The 23,307-nt window shown below is 41.1% G+C and overlaps 1 long non-coding RNA gene across 1 annotated transcript; it reads left to right on the top strand.

Moving 5' to 3' along the window:
* Positions 1-7,856: 7,856 nt before the first annotated feature.
* On the top strand, positions 7,857-22,533 carry LOC123375214. The gene is made up of 3 exons (XR_006581338.1): positions 7,857-7,937; positions 12,203-12,259; positions 21,355-22,533. It is a non-coding gene; the product is annotated as an uncharacterized LOC123375214 (long non-coding RNA).
* Positions 22,534-23,307: the final 774 nt, after the last annotated feature.

The following is a 23,307-nucleotide window of genomic DNA, read 5'->3' as shown; positions in this document are numbered from 1 at the left end:
GAAAAATTGCCATTAAAATGTAGCAGCCAAGATCTAAAATCTTGCCAATCATTTACCACAATGGTTAATGAAAATATTAAAGATATTTTCCCATCAAAAGTGGGGTAAGTGGCTTAGAAGAATTTTACAAGTCTACATTATAAAGAACTGATAAGTTTTCTATTGGGTTAGAATTCTTTTCACCTTCATTTGTCACATGTCTATGCTTACTTACAAACCAGGTGGGGCTGATAAGAACAATTTCTCTGTCACTGATGATGAAGTTTAGACTCATGGGGTAAAATCCTGTTTTCACTGAAGTGGGCCAGGATTTCACCCATGTAATCTACATTCAGGCAACAAAATTGACAGGTGCTTGGATATGCTTGGCACGCAGATATCACTGATTTGTTCAGCTGTGCCAGCATTACATTTTTGATATATTTATTCATATGAAATAAGCTGACCAGCTATGTCAGTTTGGAGACCTGGATAAGTGAAGTCCACTCAGTGATGGACTTTTAGACATTTTGTCTTACAACCAGTGTGTACAAGTAGTCATACCCCTTTGCAGGCACATAGTACTTCCTCTCTGCCCTCTTTGAAGTGGGAGAGGAAATAGGGTCTTCCACAGAGACCTAACTGGACCCATCATGGCTTCGTTGAAAGGTAGGGCAACCTTTGATGGGCTGCTGTGGTCAAAATGTTAATGAGGCTATGCCAGGTCTCCTTCAGCCCCAGGTTAGAAGTCATCCCTTTTAGAAGTTTCTGCTATGCTCTAAAATCATGCTGTGGCATCGAACCACTCGGTCCTGAGAGGGCTTCATCTGGGAGGAGGCAGAAGAGGCCTGAATGGGTGGGGGGCCTTCCTCTTCTTCTTCAGCCCCAATTATGTCCCCCTGGCCCAAGTATTACATGTCAGTACTAGACACTACTGAGTAGGAAAGGCTGGATGTTGGTCACAGCACCAGGGAAAAGCCTCGCTGATTCCACAATGGCCGCTGGACCTGCATCAGCCACTGTCCTCCGGGCCAGCCGCTGTCCTCTGGGGGGAGGCAGGGGCACATCAAGATCTGGTGGGATGTAGGATAGGTAGTGGTGAGTGCAGGGTTCCAACTCCTGAGGAGACCATGGGGGGGTATTGTACCCCTCACTTCTGCTGGTCCATATTGAGGACTGGTGCCGGCTCAGGGAAGTCCTCATTGACAAGTAGTAGGGTCGGTTTGCCTCTGGTTGGTACTGAAGCGACCCCCCCACCCCGGTGCTGAATTTGAGCTCAGGGCCCCATGCTCCTTACTCATAGAAGGAGCTAGTTGACCCATTGAGGTCAGCAATACTAGGAGTGTCAGTAAGTCTCTGGCCACTGCAAAGGCCTCAGGATGGAAGGCACCACGATTCTCCTGGTGCCTCAATGACTCCCTGGCACTGGTGGGTGGTCCTGCAATGACCTCAATTGCAACCACGAGCAGAGCAGAGCCAATGGTGGGTAGAGGAGTGGCCCTACACAGGCTTCACTCCACTGCACTCCCCTGGTTTGTCCTTCCTCGGTAAGGGGGAGTGTCCCCTCTTGGATCATTGCTTCTTATGTTTCTTTCTCGGTCCCAGAGCTGGAGAACTGTGCTGAGAAACATGTGGTGCTGGAGGGGCGCTTTGCATCCAAGCCAAGGTGCTGGGTGTTGCTTTCCATTTATTATTTACCCTTCAGTTTTTCACCTAGTTTTAACTTCCAGTTTATGCCACATATTGTTGTCATGATTCCAAGAAGTCACTCAGTTACCTTCAACTAAACAAATGCTTCCAATCATCAGTGTCAGCCGATTTCACTAAAGTCAGTCCTCAAATAAATTCAGCAGGTAACATATTTCTGAAAGACTTAAAAGCACATTAATTGATTTCAAAGAAAGTAGCCTTAAGGCATATATTTAAATGGATCTGCAAGGAAAAAAACAACCTAAACATTCTTCTTTGTTGTTGTTACAGAGTTTTAATGTCTGTGCAAAGAAAATATAGGCATATAATCTCCCCTCTGCAAACTCCTCTGAAGCTGGGAGGTATCCATGACACGGAACAGATACAGACCTCCTGCCAGGCTTATGTAGTCTACCAGTAATCTCCTTTATGAAGATAAATCTCACCCGAGGTGCCAGCACATAACTATGAGCTGTAACTAATTCCTCCTGAAACTCATTGGAAGACTGCATTGAAGAACAATGAAAAAGTGGGTATGTAAATAATAATACATGGCTAAGCATCTGGCTAGAATACAGACCCACTTACATGAAACCTGTGTCAGTGATTGTCTAGAAATTATAAACAGGTACATCTCAGCTAGTCACATTCACCATGGGATAGGAATGGGATGGGAATGGATGAAGAAAGTAAGTCACACAAGGTATGAAGGATGAAAAGGAATACTTCCTCTCTCTTAGCAATTTTAAAATGTCATGGGCCAATATTTTTAAAAGCGACTAGAGATTTTGGATTCCCAAATTGAAATACCTTAGAATGGATGAATTTTCAGAGGAGGGTGGCTCAGCACTTTCTGAAATGTAGGATCCTTTAGGATTTCTCAAGTTGGGCACCCAAAAATCACTAGGTACTTTTGAAAATCTTTGCTGGAATTCTGAACCTGCTATGTGCTGAAAGAGAGGCAAGGACTTTCAAAGGCTGTCAGTCCAGGACAAAATAAAAAACAAAAATCAAAACTTACACTGATTTATTTAAGTTTGTTTTGCTGAGTTTGATTTTTAAATTGAGTAAATACCTTTTCAGTGACAGAGGGTAACTGGTCTTTCACTGGTGAAATTCAGCCAGTCACAGTTCTACATTAGATAATTCTATTTTGAAATGTCTATTGTTTCCACATCACACACTTGTCTGGTATCTCCCGGCATGCTGCTATAGTTCTGAAGTACTGTGAGAACCTTAAGCTACAATCAGAGATAGCAGACAATCTTATTATAAGTCGATGTGCAAATTAAAAGTTTCATCCTCTAAAGGGCTAAGTCAATTGGAATTAAGAGTGATCAGCACATTATTTTTATGGTAGTTTAGGACCTGTTCCAACAAAGTATTGCATTGAGGACTTGTTGGGGAGGATCTGGAAGTCATGGTACACATCAGTACCAGTAACATAGGGAAAGGTAGGAGACAGGTCCTGGAGGCCAAATTTAGGCTACTAGCTAAGAGGAGAAAGTCCAGGACCTCCATGGATATTCTCTGAAATGCTTCCAGTTCCATGCACAGGACCAGTTAGACAAGCAAAGCTGCAGGGTCTCAATGTCTGGATGACATGGTGTAGGGAGGAAGGTTGTAGGTTTATTAGTAATTGGGGAACCTTTGGGGAAAGGAGGCACCTATAAAGTAAGGATGGGCTCCACCTAAACCAAACCAGAACCAGATTACTGGTATGTAAAATTTAAGGTCACATCTAGTAAAGAGGAGAGAATACAAGTTGATAGTGGAACAGTGCACTCCATAATGTTTTATGGAAATATGCTTATGAGCGTGAATATGATGTAACTGGAATATGCTTTATGCAAAAGGTCTCTTGTAAGGTATCATTACAAAGCTTATGATCTACTGAGTGTGTTTATCCCATTTGTTTGCATATATTATTTCTATGTTTGGTGTTAGAAGTAAGATATAAACTTATATTACTGATGTAAACATATTAAGTGGAAGCCATTAAGGGTGCTTCAGAATTGATGACCTGTAAATGGCCTCGTTTACTTGCAAACATTCCTGGGTATGTGTGGGCCAGCCATGGACGAATGGAGGCTGGAGTCTCACAGGACATGTGAACATGTCACCTGATACTGGAATCCATCTTAAACCTGGTGCTTTTCCATTTAGGGGGAGGAGTGGGGACCCAGAGAGACAAAAGGTTCCCGCTTTGTACCAAAGTTATAAAAAGGGGGTGGAACAGAACGAAAAGGGTGTCCAGTCATGAGAAAACCCCTATTTTCCACCTAAGATGTCTGCTGGAACTAACAAGGACTGTACCGGGGAAAGGATTGGGCCCAGACTAGGAAGGAGACTAGTCTGTGAAAGAAGCTTATTGGAACATCTCTGAGGGTGAGATATTACCTGTAATCAGTTTCTTAATGTATTACACTTAGACTTGCGTGTTTTTGCTTGGTGACTTACTTTGTTCTGTCTGTTATTACTTGAACCCACATATATCCTACTTTTTATTCTTAATAAAATCACTTTTGTTTATTATTGAACCCAGAGTAAGTGATTCGTACCTGAGGGAGCAAACAGCTGTGCATCTCTCTATCAGTGATATAGAGGGCGAACAATTTATGAGTTTACCCTATATAACCTTTATACAGAGTAAAACGGATTTATTTTGGGTTTGGATCCTATTGGGAACTGGGTGTCTGGGTGCTGGAAATAAGTGACCTCCTGAGCAGTTTTTGGTTAAAGTCTGCAGCTTTGTGGGTGTGGCCCAGACCCTGGGTCTGTGCTGCAGCAGGCAAGCGTGTCTGGCTCAACAAGGCAGTGTTCTGGAGTCTGAAGCTGGCAGGGAAAATGGGCTCAGAGGTAATTTCAGCATGTCATATGACAGTCCCAAAAGGGGTCTCTATGACTGAACCACTCACAGAGAGAGTACAGGTATGAAATGAAGAGTAACAGTCAAATGAAAAGAGTTCCACTGAATTACATCACATAATGGCAGACAACTAAAAAGTGACTTTATAAAGTGCTTGTACACAAATGCTAGAAGTCTAATACTAAGATGGGCGAACTTGAGTGCCTGGTATTAAATGGGGATATTGATATAATAGGCATCACAGAAACTTAGTAGAATGATGGTAATCAATGAGACATGGTAATACCAGGGTACAAAACATAGAATGAGAGTAGGTCATGCTGATGGGGGAGTGTCACTACATGCAAAAGAAAGCATAGAGTCAAGTATAATAAGCTTAAATGAATCAAACTGTATCATAGAATCTCCATGGATAGAAATTCCATTCTTGAATATATGAGTATAGCAGTAGGAATATACTAGCAACCACCTGACCGGGACTGTGAAATGCTCAAGGAGATTAGAGAGGCTATAAGAATAGAAAACTCAATAACAATGGGGGATTTCAACTATCCCCATATTGACTGAGTCTATGTCACCTCACGACAAGATGCTGAGATAAAGTTTCTAGACACCATTAATGACTGCTTCTTGGAACAGCTATTCCTGGAACCCACAATGGGAGAGGCAATTCTTGACTTAGTCCTAAGTGGAGCACAGGATCTGGTTCAAGAGGTGAATATATCTGAACTGCTCGGTAATTACGTAATTAAATTTCACATCCTTGTGGGAGGGAAAATACCAAAGAAGCCCACCACAGTAGCATTTACTTTCAGAAAGGAGAACTACACAAAAATGAAGAATTAAAAGATACAGTCACAAGAGTGAAATGCCTGCAAGCTGCAAAGAAACTTAAAAATAAAAAAACCAACCATAATAAAAGGCTTAAATTAAATGTACATCCTTACCTTTTAAAAAAAATTAAAAAAGGACCAAAAAAGTGCCACCATGGCTTAACAGTCAAATAAGTGATTAGCAGCAAAAAGGCATCCTTTAAAAACTGGAAATCAAATCCTAGAGAGGAAAATAGAAAAGAGCATAAACTATGGCAAATAAAGTGTAAAAGTATAATTTGGCAGGCCAAAAAAGAATTTGAAGAGCAACTAGCAAAGGAGAAAAACTAATAGCAAAAAAAAATTTTAGTACACCAGAAGCAGGTATCCTGACAAGCAATCAGTGGGGCCACAGGACAATCAAGGTGCTAAAGGAGCACTTAGTGAATACAAGGCAATTGTGGAGAAGCTAAATGAATTCATTGCAGTAGTCTTCACTGCAGAGGGTGGGTGGGAGATTCCCACACCTGAGCCATTTTTTTTCTGCTGACAAATTTAAAGCATTATCTCAGATTGAGGTGTTGATAGAGGTGGTTTTGGAACCCATTAATAAACTAAATAGTAATAATTCACCAGGACCAGATGGTATTCACGCAAGAGTTCTGAAGGAACTCATGAAATTGCAGAACTACCAACTGTGGTATGTAACCTATTGCTTAAATCAGTCTCTGTACCAGATGACTGAATGATAACTAATGTGATGTTAATTTTTAAAAAAAAAGGCTCCAGAGGAGATCCTGGCAATTACATGCCAGCAAGCCTAACTTCAGCACCAGGCATATTGGTTGATTGATGGGTGCCCCCCAGAGTCAGTGGAGGGAACAACAGGGGAAGGAAGAGAGGGGGGTGCGGCTGACAAAACAGTTGTGCAAAGGGTAGAGTCCCCATCATGGGAGGTTTCACCTTCTGGGCAGGGCCCTTGCCCTTCTTTTCCCCATGGCCTTTCCACCGGCTAAGGGGGCTACCCCAGAGGTGGAGGGGGTGGAGTCCCCATGGCCGTGGGATCCCTGGAACAGCGGAATCCCTGGAGTCCCTATCTGTGCCAGCAGTGATGGCCACCGCTGAGGTCGGCAGGGTAGTACGCTAAAGGAGGGGCAGGAGGAACGACCAAGGGGGCTCCACCCACAGCTCCACCCGCCATTCAGAGGGAGGGATGGGAACAGGCACTAGGGAAAGGAACAAGCAAGGGAAAGGGGGGAAGGAAAAGAGGCCACCCCTCCTGCTAGGTTGGATGGGGGAGAGGAGGGCCCCAACAAAGGGGAACACAGAAAAGCCCAAAGGAACACAATCTCCAGCACAAGATGGTGGAACCGGCTGCTCCGGCTGCACTGAGGAAGGGAAGAGCTAAACTAACACAAGGAAGTGCAAGTGAAGGAAGGAAGAAACCAAAAAAGGAGGAGGGTCACAAGCGCAAAGAAGGGGGCATGGGCACACAGGCTAGTGGGACCAAACAAAGGGCAAACAGCAAGGGACTGGAAAAAGGGAGAGGGGAGTACACCACAGACTGGGAACAAAGAACATGGAGGGCTCAAAAAACAAACTATAGAAGTTAGGGTGGGGCTTGCAACAAAACTAGCTCCCAGAGACTAGGACAGGGCAAACAAACTTGCAGGGGAGGCACAAAGAACCCCCCTCCCAGGAGACCATGGCTGAACAAAAAAGAGCAAACAAAATGGCCAGAGGGGGCGGACGGGGTAGGCAGTGAAGGGAAAGGGGACAAACTGCTGCAAAGGAAAGCTGATGGGTGAGGCAGGGGGAAAGGGAGCCCACCAGCCAAATGCAGGTATGGGAGGGAGGGCAAAGGGTACGTGCACCCATGAACACTTGAAACCAAAGGTCTTGCTCGCTGCTGCTACTGTCCCAGGGTGGAAAAGGGGTAAAGTGAACTGCTCGGCTGGGGAGCAGAACCAGATGGTAATTGGGGTGGTGGAGGGGATGGTGGTGGTGGTAGTAGGGGAGAAGATGGACTAGGGGGAGGGCCCCACACCACTCTCCCTGCTCCCCACAGCAACAGAACTGACCACCACAGGAGCAAAGATGTTACAGTCACTCAGGCTAGTAGCAAACTCCCTCTACAAAGCAGTTCCGCCTCTGCTCCCTCCTTGGCTCCAGCAGCAGCAGGCTTTTTAACAGCAGCAGTACACCATCCAGGGGAGGCCCCAAAAGTGGTGGAAAAGGTGGGGCCTTGCACTCCCTTCTGGGGGTCAAGCCAGCAGGGTCCTCCCTACAGCAATAGCAGCAGTCAGGGCGGCAACTGGCCAGCAGGAGGACTACAGGAGAGTGGTCTGGAAGGCAGGTATAGTAGCCCTAGGCTAAGCAAGTTCCTTTTCCCTTGCTAGTTGAACAGGGGTTACTCTAGGTTAATTAGGACACCTGGGGCAAATCTAGGGCCTGCCAGAACCTGTTAAAAGCCTTCCCTCCAGCCAAAGAGGCACATGCATTTAGGAGCTGAGGGAGGAAGGTGACCTACTTGAGAGCTGGGAAGTACAGTGCAGATGCTGACAAGCATTAGGAGAGAAGCCATGCAGGTACGAGGCAAAGGGTGGAATAATCCCTGCCCAACAGGGTGGATGGCCCTTCTGGGCCCTAGAGGTCTGAGGGAAGAGACCCTGTTAGAGGGAAGACATTGAACCAGGTGTCTGGTCTGTTGTCACCATGCCCAGGGGGGCTACCAGAGACTGAGAGGCTCCCCTCCCCCCATCAGGGAGGCTGGGAGGAACACTGCTTTGACAGGGTATGGACAGTAAATCGGGGGTGTGGGCAGGGGGAAATTCTGAGGGAAAAGAGGAATACCCCAGCCTGCTACTAAACAGAAGTGCAGGACCCACCGAGGAGGAGAAAGCTTTGTCACACTAGTTAAAAGATAGGAAACAAAGGGTAGGTCATTTTTTTCAGAATGGAGAGTGTGTCCCCCAGGGATCTGTACTGAGATGAATGCTGTTCAACATATCCATAAATCATCTGGAAAAAGGAGATAAACAATGAGGGGGCAAATTTTTCAGAAGATACAAAACTACTCATAGTTAAGTCCAAAGCAGACTGCAAAGAGTTACAAAGGGACCTCACAAAACTGGGTGACTGGACAACAAAATGGCAGATGAAAGTTAGTGTTGATAAATGAAAAGTAATGCACATTGGAAAACATCTCAACTCTACATACAAAATGATGAGGTCTAAATTAGCTGTTACCACTCAAGAAAGTTTCTGTGGATAGTTCTCTGAAAACATGTACTAATTGGGCAGAAGCAGTCAAAAAAGCTAACAATGTTAGGAACCATTAGGAAAGGGATAGAGAAGATAGAAAATATAACATTAAATATCCATGGTATGCCCACACCTTAATATTGCAGGCAGCCCATCTCAAAACTGATATTTTAGAAATAGAAAAGGTTCAGAGGAGGGCAAAAAAAATGAGATTGGGACTGTTCACCTTGGGAAAGAGACAATTAAAGGTGTGCGTGTGTTATGATAGAGGTCAATAAAATTATGAATGGTGTGGAGGAAGTATTATTTACCCCTTCAAACAACACAAGAACCAGGGTCACCCAATGAAATTAAAATAAACAAAGGGAAACACTACTTCACACAACACAGTGTTAACCTTTTGAACTCAGTGTCAGGGGACGCTGTCAAGGCCAAAACTATAACTGGGTTCAAAAAAGAATTAGATAAGTTCATGGAAGATAGGTCCATCAGTGGCTATCAGCCAAGACGGTCAGGGATGCAACACCATACTCTGGGTGTCCTAAGCCTCTAACTGCCAGAGGCTAGGAGTGTACGATAGGGGATGGATCACTCAATAATTGCGCTGTTCTGTTCACTCCCTCTCAAGTATTTGGCTTTGGCCACTGATGGAAGGCAGCATAGTGAGCTAGATAGACAATTGGTCTAACCTAGTATGAACATTCTCATGTTCATCAACAATCTCTCTTCAGCACTGCTACCATTAATGTTTATGTCACATATAAATAGGCTTGATGATATTCTGATGGACTGCCAAAATGTGTGGGGATCCAATTTCTTCCTCTGTGTGGTGCCTACAGAAGATCTGAATCATGAATACATATTTTAATAGAGACTATTTTAAAATAAAAAATGCCACCCTGACAAGCAGAGAATTGCAACATAAGATTTACAATTCAGTGGAATAATTGGAGAATATATTATATTGTCAACATTTAGCTATTATAATCAACTTTAATCAAAGCTGCAATAGAATCCTTTGTGTTTCACATTAATTTGAAAATAATTTATTCTATTATTACACTGACTTTTGTATTAATGTAAATGAGCCTAATAAGATAAAACTCAAAAAAGTTCTATAAAAACAGAAAACTACACATTCACTTAAACGACAGAGTCCAACACTGGGAAAAAAAAGTTTTGATGGGATGCTATAAGCAAGGGGTTGATTCATTCTTTGTTCTGTGCCACAGGTACTAAAACAGTAGAGGGAAAAAAATGTCTTCAGATGCATATTTTAACAGGTTGGCACTGAACTTTTGATATTCAATTGAAATAATCATCAAGGCTCAGGGCATTACTTGAAGAATTAATGACCACCTGGGGTTAATGGCCCAAGGCAAAGCTTTAGGCCATCAACTTTCTCAGCTGGTCATTAATCCCCAGGAACTGTCCTGTGCCTCCATCATTGCTGCTAATTTAAAAGGTAAATTTTCTCCATTTGATTTTACTTTAACAAAACGAAAGTACTCAGTTATCCTGTATCATTAAATCACATCTGCATTGATTACCTGGGGAAAAAATCATGACAGAAAAATTAAATTTGCCTATTTAATCATTGAATCCTGATTAAATATTTGATATAAACATTGCATTCCAATTAAGTATCTTGCATTATACAACCACATTAGGGGAAGAAGGGGCCTTTGATTAAAGTGCATAGTGATATGTTGTTTCTCTTTTCTCTCTCTCTCTCTCTCTCTCTCTCTCTCTCTCACACTTCCTGCTAAATGCCATATTAAACTCCAGAGAACAACTTCTTGATTTCAATCCATCTTCAGTGGATATTTATTATCCAGGACGAGAAATAAACATGTTGATGTTTCAACTAGACTAGACTAGTGATCATCACACAGGAATCACTTATATGAAGGTGTTATTGATACCAGAGGTAAGAAATGAGTCACCACAAAATTGCCTCTCACTTTTTAAAAATTAAAAATTAACATAAAGGCTTAGGATCAGATTCTGGCCTGTGCTCTGCTGCTCTTCCTCATCTGAAATCATAATGGGGCTGTAAGTAATAGGACTGCCTTACATAATATAAGGGTGTGCTGGGGCGAGGCAAATAGAAGGGCCTGGGGGAGTGACTGTTGTGCTTTGTACTAGTACTATTTTTGGTCTGTGGAACAACCTATTAGCAATGATAACGAGGCTGCTGTAAAGTAGAGTAGCACTTTGTGCCCCACCAGGCACTGGATCCAAGGGGTGAAAATTCCAGCCCCTTTGAAATCAACAGGAGTTTTGCAGTTGATTTTTAATGGGATCAGGCCTCCACCCAAGAGGTGCAAAAGTGGCTTAAAGCCACCCTTGTCTCCTGCCAGCTTCTCCTTGTGAAATACACCCTCTATGTTGTCCCTCTTGAGAGCCCAAGAATCTAGCTTTTTTATATAAATCAGCAATCTCCAAACTAGCAGTCATACACTGATGTTTTCTGTTTGCATTCATACAAAGGACTGGGCAATCAAAACCATTTAGTGTGCAAAATTACAAGCACAAATTGGAAAGCCATGCTTAGACCACTTTGGGTCAAGTGTTGAAAGAGGTAATGTGCCAAGGGTCATTTCCTATTAGCTTTAATGAGCATGAGACATGTACATACTTTTTGTTGTTGTTTTTTCCAAGACACCTTGTGGTGGTGAATATGGAGAGAGGAATTACAGATGAAAGGCTTTAAAAACAATGTAAGCACGGAGTATTAAATATAGCCCAACATTACACCTTGTTGTTCAAAGCACTGGCCATTTATTTTAATGCAAAAAACATGTTTGTCACAACTAAAATATATTATAGCTAAATCAGGAAAGAAGATCCATGAATTATTTTGACCATGTGCCTTTCAGAGTACTTTTCTGTGAAACTGTCCTTCCCTTTGAAACAATCAAAATTCTATTTGAGGATAAACCCATGTTCAACCAAAATAGTATACATATTTTTGTTTAGAATCTGACAAAACCAAAACCCAACATGATGGCTGTTAGTGTTTACTGATCAAAGCAGAACTGACCCATCAAGAAAGAATAGTTAACAGGATGCTGTTCAGTCTACATGCTCACACATTTCAACAACTCCTCATATTCCACTGTGGAATGTGACTGACATGCATAACATTTAAAACTCCAAGCAACTATTGACATAACTTTTTCCCCAGCAGCCTGCTGATTCTAACACCACAATTTGGTCTAAGATGTGCCCCAAAGTTTTTGATTCTTCTGTATATTTGAATGCTCCTTCCAAGTCTTCTATAGATTGCATTTTGCCTGTAAGTAATTATGTGTACACTACATAGCTCATGTCTCTGTTAGCACCTTATTTTTCTTTCTACACAATATGTTTCATTGTGTTCACCCTCCATACACTTTCATGTACATGATTTTAAATCAAGGCCCTCAGAAATATTAAATCTCAAACACCAAAGGAATTACAGAAGTGGTACAGTGTCAATGCATTAAAAGTGAAAGGTATTTCACATATAGTATATCGGATCATGTTAGTGAAATACCAGGAATAATATCTGTAAATAGCTGGATTTTTTTTCTTCTCTTTGTAGCTGTGAGATGGTGTTGAACAGAATATGCTGATAGATGGAACAGCTGAATTTAACCAGGTAAGTGTGACATTAGACAGCGTTTTATCTATTCAGATGCCTAATAGGTACAATATTTGCATATTTAATCCTATTACAGAAAAATAAAAAGATTTAATACTCAATGTTTCCTTATCTTCCAATACTTCCTGGTAAGTGATAGGTATGGAAGCATTTTTCCATTAACAACAAACAACAACAAGAAAAACCTTTATATAACCTCAGCTTTTTAAATGAAGTTATCATGTATTCCACTTAAATATGATTGTTAAGAACGACAGAAGGAAAAAACACAGTAGCATTTTTCATCCTTGTCAAGGTTCCTTCCTCACTCTGAACTTTAGGGTACAGATGTGGGGACCTGCATGGACACTTAAGCTTAATTACCAGCTTAGATCTGGTATCGCTGCCACCATCCCCCAAGTACTACCTTTTTTCTTGGGTAGTCTTGAGAGACTTCACCAATTTCCTGGTGAACACAGATCCAAACCCTTTGGATCTTAAAACAAGGAGAAATTAACCATCCCCCCTCCTTTCTCCCACCAACTCTTACCACTGTTTTGTATAAAACAGTGGTAAGACTTCATTTGGAATACATTTGGAATACTGTGTACAATTCTGTCACCCAAGTTTAAGAAAGAGAGATGAATTTCAACTGGAACAGGTGCAGAGAAATAGCTACTAGAATGATCAGGGGAATGGAGGTCTATCTTATGACAGCACACTAAAATAAATTGGCTTGTCTAGCCTATTAAAAGCAAGGCTGAGAGGGTATATGAGTTCTCCCTATAAATATATTAGGGAGGCAAATAGTAGGCAGGATGAAGAGCTATTTAAACCAAAGGACAATGTTGGCACAAAAACATAGATAGAAACTGGCCATTAGCAAATTCAGTCTGCAAATTAGAAGCTAAATATCAGAATTTCAGCCAGCCACCAGCAGGGGTCAAGAAGGGATTCCCCCTGCCCCTCCCCAGTATATTCTGCAAGGTTTTTTTTCCCCACCTCCTTCTGAAACATCAGGGATGGCAATGACTTGAGGTGGGCTATTGGAAGGGATGGGCCAAGGATTTGAAGTGGTACCAAGCATTCTCTCTCTCAAGTGCCAGGCTGACTGCTTCCCAGTCACATGCTCAGGGATTAACTAATGTGTGGGGCAATAAGGAGCTTTCCCCCAGGTCAGACTGGCAGTTTTCCTCTGCAGCATGTGGGTCACTGGCCAGGATTATCTGAGTATATCTCACTTAATCATTTTATTACCACTGCAAGGGCTTCAGGAATTGCAACACCTTGTCCCTCTTGTTCTCTCCCTGTGCTGCATAATAGTTTAGTCTCCTGTGTACTGTAATACTTTGATCTAATTTTAGTTGCCAGGTTTAGTGTATGGATGTTGGGTGCTGTTTGTGGCCTGTGCTATACATGTCAGACTCAATCTAGTTGTCCCTTCTGGCCTTAAACGCTATGACTCTATCCATAATTCACAATGAAATTCTAGCTCCTATTTACACATTATTTACATATGAAATGTTTAGTCCAAGCTCAGTGTCTTCCCTCAGAACTATGACAATCAGGTTTGCAATCCTCTGCATGGGTATAGCTTTGTTACAACAGCCAAGATCAAGTGAAATTCTGCCAGTTAGACTTGATTAGCCATTTGAGTTTTTTACTTCATCATAACTGTGTCATTCTCTAAATAGATCAGGACTTGTACATGTTTAAAGTGAAATTTACACATAAACAATTGAAGATCTTTCATTTCTTTAAGAAGTTAATTCAGTGCTAATGAAGGATGGAAGATTGACTGAATCATTCATTAATTTAACCTTTTCCATCTTGATAAGACTGGCTGAGCTGCCTTCTCCTTACAAGAATATATATGGGGTGCAAACCGTTTTACAATATCTGTGAAACATGTAATCATCGTAATATTTACAAGATGCATTAACTAGGAATTTATTGAACTACCCCAACATAATTAGAAGAATTAATTAAAGAAGTTTACTAATAGCTATGGGTGTTGACTAGGCTCCTCTTAAAGATGAATTGATTAACCTTTCTGAATACATGATTTCAAAATGAACTACTAATTCAGTTACCAAATAGATTCTGTTTTTCAAAGGAAATCAGTTTACAGTTTTATTGCAGATTTTATGAGAGATTCTAGGCAATGTGCTCAGCCATATAACACCTACCTTATCAAAAGGGAGAAGGAAGTGGGGGAGGAAGACACTCTCATAAGAAATGTGGTCTCCCTTATTTGCCACTTCAAGTGGATTTTCCAGGACTGCGTTTTCGTATTATCCTGTGGTTCAGTGAATTTTATTTCTGCTGACAGCAGGAGCAAAGGCTTTATGAAGAGTAAAACTGACTGCTTAAAAAGTTTAACTGCATTTCCCTGATCTGTTTTACAGTATACGCTGCCTTCCTTCAGATCTAAAACGTAAAAGGGTATAATCATACCTAGGACTAGATCCTCTTATTCTGCTGAACTCTGCTGGACACAGGACCCATGGTGACATGGAATAATTCCGTATTTCCTGAGGCTAGTGAGGCCCCAACACAAGTCAGAGCAGGCCTAACTTGTGCCCAGGTTCATTGTTGCACTACAACTCCACAAGAGAAAACCCTACAAATGCAAAACCCTCTGATTAAACGGGAGATTGTCCTGAACCAAAACTTGGGAACTGAACAACAGGAATGCACAAAAATCCAGTTGCAGAACTGTATCCTTTTGCAGGGGACCCTTTGCCCTTGCAAAATGTTGATGTAAAAACCCAAGGTGTGAACATTCCTGAATTCTGAAGTGCTCAAAATCGAAATCTAGATCGGAGTTGAGACTAGAACCCAAATCTAGGCTAAACAATCCCCCTGCTTCCACCCCCATCATCCCACATTCAGACACACAAGGTCCCATGGAACAGACCATAGCTTATATAAGTCCCAAGTATTTTTACTGGTCTAAGGTCTGGTTTACAGTATAAAATTAAACTGGTTTAGCTACATCTCCCAGGCATGTGATGAAACTACACCCTGAGTGGTGTAGTTAAGCCGACTTAATCTCCTGTGTAGACAGAACTAGGTCGATGGAAGAATCTAGTTACCACCTCTCGGGAAGGTGGATCAAGGCTGCCTGGGAGAGGGGGAAGTGGGGAAATTTGCCCCGGACCCTGCAGGGGCCCCCATGAAAGTTTTTCAGGGCTCCTGGAGCGGGGTCCTTCACTCGCTCCGGGGGCCCCGGAAAACTCTTGCTGGGCTCGGGCCCCTGAAGCTTCTTCTGCTCCAGGTCTTCGGCAGCAATTCGGCGGTGGGGGGTCCTTTTGCTCCAGGACCCGCCGCTGAAGACCCCAGGCCCCCTGAATCCTCTGGGCGGTCCTGAGGTGGATTACCTATGCCAATGAGAGAACTCCTCCTGTCAGCATAGATACTGTTTACACTGAAGTTCTACAGGAGCATTTTAGCATTTCAAGCATAGACAATCCCTGAACTTTGCATGAAGAAGAACTGAATAAACATTGAGTAAGAGATTTAGAATTTAGTCCATTATTACTACTGAATTGGTCAGTGCCAAGAACGGGTTAATGAAATCAGGCATTCAGCTAATGAGCTATCCCGAACACCTAAGAAACAAAGATGAGAACTTCTGCACCATCACCTATCATAGCTACCCAAATGCGAGAATGGGCACCAGATACTCACGCACCTACTAGTGTATACAAATTCTACATCTACTTGTGGACCTATACACATAAGTGACTGCCCCCCCATACTACACCAAATAATTGTATATGTAATTTTATATGTAGTTGTATATAGAACAATGCTGTAGTTACTTGTGTATATTCTTATGCATAAGTACTGCATTTTGATCTTGAACATAATACTCCATCTAAAACTTGCATTCCTAACTGTATATTTTATCTTTGTAGTAATGTTGCTTTGATTTAAAAAACAACATGCAGTTGATGTGAAAAACATGATCACTGAAGACTGCAAATACAAATACAAACATCTCCACATAAAATTCCACTGAAAGCAGTTTCTTTGAGTGCCCTCCAGCATTTATTATACTGTTGTTCAAAACCACAAGAAATAAAGGCTTGTCATGTATCCCTAAATATCAATATCCAGCTTTTACCTATCACTAAAATTGCATTGTGTCTTTGTGGCCCAAAAAGAGATAGATGAGTTCAACATCACATAGGAATGAATTTAAATTATGAACAGTAAGTGTGAGAATAATCACTTGGTTAATATTAATCAAAAAATTGCAATGAATGGTGCCAAGGGGGCGGGGGATTGTTTTATGACATAGACAAAAGTTTATTGGAAGCTTTTTCAGAACTCTAAATGCACTCTGATTTATATAGAACAGTAATCGAGACAGCTGTGGAGATTGTTCTGAATGAAAAATGCTTAGATAGTATATAGCTAAGATGAACAGCCACTCTACTGAGCTGCCAAATACAAATAGGACCTATTACAGCCATTTGGTCAAAATGTTCTTCTTAACCTACTCAATGAAGAAATGGAAAATAAACATAAAAGGAATATTAATAGAAAAAGAGATTCTCCAAGAACACCTAGTTATAAAGACCAAAAAACAAAATAATAATAAAATAATAATAATAATAAAAACGTTAAACAGGCAGGTTCTGTTTTGCAATGAAATTGGGATAGTTGATGTTTAAACAAAAATCATGGGCTTTTTTTTTAGCCACTGATTCGTGTTTTGTTTTAGCTGGAGCTGCAGGATCAGGCTCTAAATCTGAACTACGGTCACACATGAAGGTAGTCTGTTACTTTGCTTGAGAAAAAATGCAAAGAAAACCCCTGGGTTGTATTTCTGGTCATTCTAATGTCAAAATGGGAAGAAATTGAGGCAGTCCAGTATCAGGACTATTTGCAATGGATGTCCCATTTATTTATAATACATCTACTAATTTTTTTATCCTATACTTTTAGTCAATACTACTTATTACCAAAACATTAATTTGAATCCTCACATAGGTTCTTGGCCTCAATTTCTTCTTTAGCAATTTAACAAATATTAGTACTTAAGAAAAATGAACCCTATTAATCTACATACTTTTAGCTCAGCAATTGTTCAATTGATCCATTGTTACAGTTCATCTAATCAAACAGTAGTCTCAGTTCACTTCCTGATGATATGTACATAAACATCATTTATCACAATAAAAACTGGCATGCCCACATACGCTTAGCTGGCTATACAAGCCCATCTTCTGTTTTAGAACTAGTGAAAACTCTTTCCTTGCCTTTCTGATTTCCTTGAAATGTTTAACTTTTATGTAGATTTTCTGAATCAGTTTCCTTAAATATATTTGTATTTATTTGCTTTTTTCTGATATGGTTTTGCAACAGGACTATGATTGTTAATTAGAGCCAAGTGCACCAATCCAGTATCTCTGGAAAAAGTTTCAAGTAAAAGGGGAAAAATATGAAAGCAGGTTTATTGATATTCATTGATTTTGGTTTGATTGAAGTTTGCCTACTCCACACTGATGTAGCTTTACTGATAAGGGACCTGATTTTGCAGTGAGCTCGGTGCCAAGGTCCTATTATCTGTGCAGAGCTTCAAGGAACTTGATGGATATTGTTGAATGCTTAGCACTTTTGAAAAATCAGTCCACTTAGTTGAATACCTACACAGGGATTTAGGAGACTAACCTTAGGTGGCTATTTAAAGAAACAAACATAAATGTCCATAGTGCAATCTTTGAAACACTATATGTTGACTGTGGATTTATCATTATTATTATTACCACCACCTTCACAACCTCTTTTTTTAAGATAACACCTTTAGAAAGTAATCCTAACACAAAAATTGGCTAGTTGAGTGCTGAGAGCTCGCTATAATATCACTTTGTCTGTTTGTTAAGTAATTTTATAACTTCTATGATTATTGTGCAGTTACTGGGTGTGTCACCACTCTGGGGTGCATTAGCTGCACTCAGAATGTTTGTCATTCAGATTGTCTACCTTCCATGACTTTAAACTACATACATATACAACTTACATTTAACAAAAAAATATACAATAGAGTACATATCCATAGGGCCCATTTCTGCCAAACTAACCTTAGGGTGAGTAGAGCCCCACTGCACAAGCCGGGTTCCATTTATTACAAATAAGATTGGCAGAGCTGGGACCACAGTAACTACTGAACCCACTGCTCTCATTGGCAGTTTACATATATTTAATGTAAGCGTGGCATAAAGAAATTCTTCACGAAGTCTTTGAGCCAAATCTTACTCTGTGTTGGGGTGGTGGTGGTGTGGGGAAAGGAACTCTTTCATCCATATCTGCCCCCATGCACCTGTACAACTGCAGGGGAATGGGAGGAATTAATGTCTCAGTTCAGAACAGAAATTCCAAAGGGAGGCCGTGAGGATTAGTGGATAATGTTTTAAAATGCCAGAAGTCAGAAGACTTCAATTTTATCCTCTTTGTGCCTCTATTTCCCTATCTTTCTTGTTTACTTAGAGCTAGATTCACAAAGGATCTTAGTCACGGTGATTCTCAGCGTCACCAAGCCTAACTTTTAAGTGCCTAGAAAAATCACTGGGATTTCACAAAGCCTGAGTCAGGCATCTGTGCAATAATGGGATTCACAAAAGCCACCATGCTCCTTGCCTGAGCTAGACAATGAGAGTTGCCAAAGTGAGGGAGGGTTGTGTCCTAAGCCCTGCCCCTCTTTGTGAGTTTGGTGCCTAAGTCTAGCTGGAAAGTGGTGCCGCCTCCTGCTTATGATTTTTTACTGCAAACCCTCTCTTAATGTTAGCATCTGTGCCATTTTTGCAAGAAGCCAAAGTACAATGACTTTACAACTTCTAGCCAAGTGGGTAGGGTATTAACTGGGAATGTGGGAGACCCCATGTTCAAGTTCCCCCTCCAATGAGGGGGAGAAGGTATTTGAACTGGGATCCACCACTCAATCTCAGGTAAGTGACTTAACCACTGGGCTATGGGATACTTCTGAGGCGGGACACGCTGTCTCTCCTGTTGAAACTGTTCAACAATGGATAAATAATTTAAATAGTTACGGGAGCAGGGGAGGTGCATCATCATAGCTCAGATGATTGCTCTAAGCATTAGGCTACAGTCATTTTCCTGATTGCATGCTCTCTCTCTCTGGCCCAGTGACACATTTATTCACAGGAGAACAGCTTCAAAAGGAGAGGCTGAGGGAATCCTGTATCTTAATGTTCTACAACCTAGTGATTACAGCACTCACCTGAGAGGTAGCAGATCCCTTTTCAAACCCCTTTTCCTGTCAGGCACTGAGAGAACTTGAACCTGTAATCTGCTTAATCACAGGTGAGCACCCTCATTACTGGGCTAAAAGTTTGAGGAAGGATCTCCTCTCACCCCCAGCTATTGTGTGTGTACCTAGGGAAATATTACTGCAAAAATGTAGGCTCCAAGCAAGGTTAGGCATGTATAATATTTGGAGGCAGGTGAACGGAGTTTTTGTGGTATCCTAGTTGAGTCTGATTCTGGGACTAAGGCGCCTAAAGTGGCAGTTAGGCAGCAAAGTCCTTTTGTGTATCACCCTTAGTTTGTAAGCTCCTTATGACAGGGACTGTACCATATATTTGGATAGTGCTTAGCACCATGGTGCCCCATTCTCAGCTGGAGCCCCTGGACAGCACTGTAATACAATTAAATACTACTCCTACCACAGGCAGGGGCCCTTGTTCTGGTGCAGGATTCCATTGACTTCATCGACCTTAGCTTTTACATTTCCTGAGGTTTATTCCAGCTCTACGACTGTAACACATCATTAATCCTTTATTACATTTTGTGGTATTAATAATATAGTCACAAGAGTAAAATTACAACCTTTATCAGAAAACCAGAGCAAATTAAAAAAATATATTCATTATTACAAGACCATAGATGTTCTTATACTAGCGCAGCAATACCATGAGGGAGGCAATGGTACAATTAATATAACGTTAAGGACCAGATTATAAAATACACAATCTGCCTCACCCCCAGGGAGTTCTAGGATGAACGGGGCCTTAAAAGGCAAAGTCTCTGTTCTAATCACCCAGTTTGCAGGTTAGTATGCATATCACTTAGTATAGCACATCCTGTTCCTTTCATCAGGCTGGTGTGCAGGGGAGGCAGAGCCATGCTTCTGCCTTCTCCCCATCTATCCCCACAGGCCAGGAAGAGGAAGTAGTTCCCGTGCTGCCTAAAACACACAGCTATTATAGCTGACCCTTCCCAAGAGGCGAGACAGAAGAAAGGTGCATTGCCCCCAGCAGTACACCTGTATTTGGCCAAACCCCCAAAATGAACTTTATGGAATGATATCAATTTTCGTCTGTTGAAAAGGGGTCTCAGAATTTTGAACTCTACTATAGATAATCTATAGTTCTAAGGGTAAACACCAATAAAGTCTGTTTGGCTGGTATTGTGAAGTGCTTAGTGAGCTGCACAACACTTTAGAGATGCAAATACTACATGAAAAAAGGAAGAATATCCAGGATCGCACCTCCAAACCAAATATTCTATGGGGGGTGGCTTACATAGCCTGATTTTCATGCTTCCAAGTGCCCTAACTTGAGCCCTGGTTGCAAAGACCTCTAATGGGCAGCAAAGAAGCTAGTGTATAGTCCAGTCATAGAAACACCTTGACTTCACCTCCTCTTGCCCTCAGCTTGTCCTCCATACAATCTCCTATACCAATACTTTTTACTGGGTGACCAGGCTCAAAGCCACCATTTGTTGGTTCTGCAGCTGTCATAAAAGCCTCTTATGCTGGAGGTCTCAGATTGGTAGGTTTCAACCTAGATAAAACTTTGACGGTAAGTTCATTAATTAATTGCCCCAAATCTTTGAGTACACAATAACATGGAGGCAACGGTGGAATGTTGTAGTACACTACAAGACAATATCTGGGTACAAACTCCAGGAGATCTGAACCACTGAAAACCAGTTACAGACAATCCCAAAATAGCAATTACAATACCCAATGGTCCAAACTATTAGAGAAGCTGCTGACAAATCAAATATGATCAGGATGGAACAATGACTACAACTCAAGTGATCATTGATCACTCATCAGTGAAATCTTTGTATTGCAGGCCAACCTGAAGACAGTTTGGAACCGATCCAAGAAGCTGCCAGCCTTGAAAAGAAAAAAGCTTCCAGCTTCTCAATAACATTCCCTAAAAAGAGAAGTCTAAAAACTATTATTGATGAGGGTGGTGGCATTAAGTGAGAGTTTATGGTGGGAAAAAATGAATGCTTGCTAATATGAAACAACTCTAAATCCTCTCACCAAACAAAACATTTACTATCCTAATGAGATAGCCGGCACCTCCGAGGCTTTAACTCCCCCCACAAAAACCTGTAAGGAAGATTCCACCTTAGAGTTTCATGGTTCTCAAGTGGGTGATGACGATCTCAAAAGCAAGCACAGAAAAGCTTTCCAGATCAGCAATTGCCACTGACAACTTGGACTGAAACACTGAATTAACTGGAAATGCCCTGACAAGAAAGATTATCAATCCTCATGGTGAGTTACTGATGAGACTGTCTCAAACTAGTGACCTTTCAGCCTTAACAAATTTCTCAGTCTCTCTCCCAGCTACAGATATATTTATTCTTTAGACTAATCAAAAGAAATATTTAATAAAAGGCATTATGCCAATTTATAGTAACTTAGGATTTGCCCCCAAATCTTCCTTGGAACTTCAAGTCAATAGCCAATCCCACATCTTTGCACTGATTGTGTCACATAGTGTTCAAGACTGGTCTTCAATCTTCATTTTTTAAATGGCTGAAAATATCAAACAAACTTAAAAGGAACTATAATTCTTCTCACTTAGAACCCATAAGTGAGACATGCTTTTAAGGGACTGTATCTACAACAAGAGGAATTGTCTGAAATGTTCCCACTATTGCAAAGAGTGGTTCTGCTTTATCAGAGAGAGCAAAATTGGGAACCTTAGTGAAGGGCTTATTTTGTTCTTAAGCAGATCTAATTCACATGATGTTAAAAATTCCAGAGACCCATCTACAGGTAGTTCTCCCAACATTGCTCAAACTAGGGTTAACAACACAGTGGAGAATCTTAGGAAAGTTCCATAGTATAGACAGGACTAGAAATATTATTTAAATGTCTCTGAAATAAACAAAAAGGCTGAAGAGAGCAGATTGGCTAACTACTCATCTGACAGAGTAGTCATGCCTCAGGGGACAAGAACACCTAAGAGAACAGACTGATCTGAGGCCTTCAAGCAAGTCATCCCAGCAAGAAACAAGAGCCAACAGTGAATGAAAAGCAATAAAAAGGTCAGATTTCACAGAGAAGTTTTTTTGTTTGTTTGTATATTTAACCATTTCAAAGGGTGTTTAATTCTCCTCACAAGACAACACAAATGTACACACATTTGCAAACTTTTTAACAATGCCTGAACAGATCTGTGTAGGTCAAGTTAATATTGTTTGGAATAATATAATTTTAATCCTTTTCTCTACCCTACTGCCTGGCCCTCACTCCTTAGTGCAACACGCAGTGGGTAAGAAACCTGAAGAGAAAAGGATGAGATTGGAATAGAGCAGATTCCAGAAGATATGAGAGAAGTATCAGGCTCCAGGACCTGGTAAGTTTAGAAGTGGTTTTTTTTTAATTTAAGTTAATTGTCCCATAGTTACATGGAAATCTTTCCATTGACTTCAATGGGCTTTGGATCAGTCACTTGGCAAACAGATATTCCAATTCATAAAACGTATCAGTAGCAAGGCTCTTTATAGATATGAAGTATAATATGAGCCCTGTGATTCAAAAATAGCATTTTTGGATTTCTGGTGGATATGGGAAGTATAAGAAGAATACTAATTATTGTTTATTAATTGTATTAGCACAGCCCCTAGGATGCCAGACATGCACCAGGACCTGATTGTGCTAGGCACTGTACAAACATAGAATAAAAGATGGTCCTTGTTCCAAAGAGCTTACAATCCAATCTATCATAGATACTTATATGGGCCCAATACCATTGTATCTGTGTACCTCACAGTCATCTATGTAT

The sequence above is a fragment of the Mauremys mutica genome, chromosome 7 (assembly GCF_020497125.1).
Source record: "Mauremys mutica isolate MM-2020 ecotype Southern chromosome 7, ASM2049712v1, whole genome shotgun sequence".
Classification (NCBI taxonomy): domain Eukaryota; kingdom Metazoa; phylum Chordata; order Testudines; family Geoemydidae; genus Mauremys; species Mauremys mutica.
Note: the sequence above shows the minus strand (reverse complement) of the source record. Positions and strands in the feature narration are given on the sequence as shown.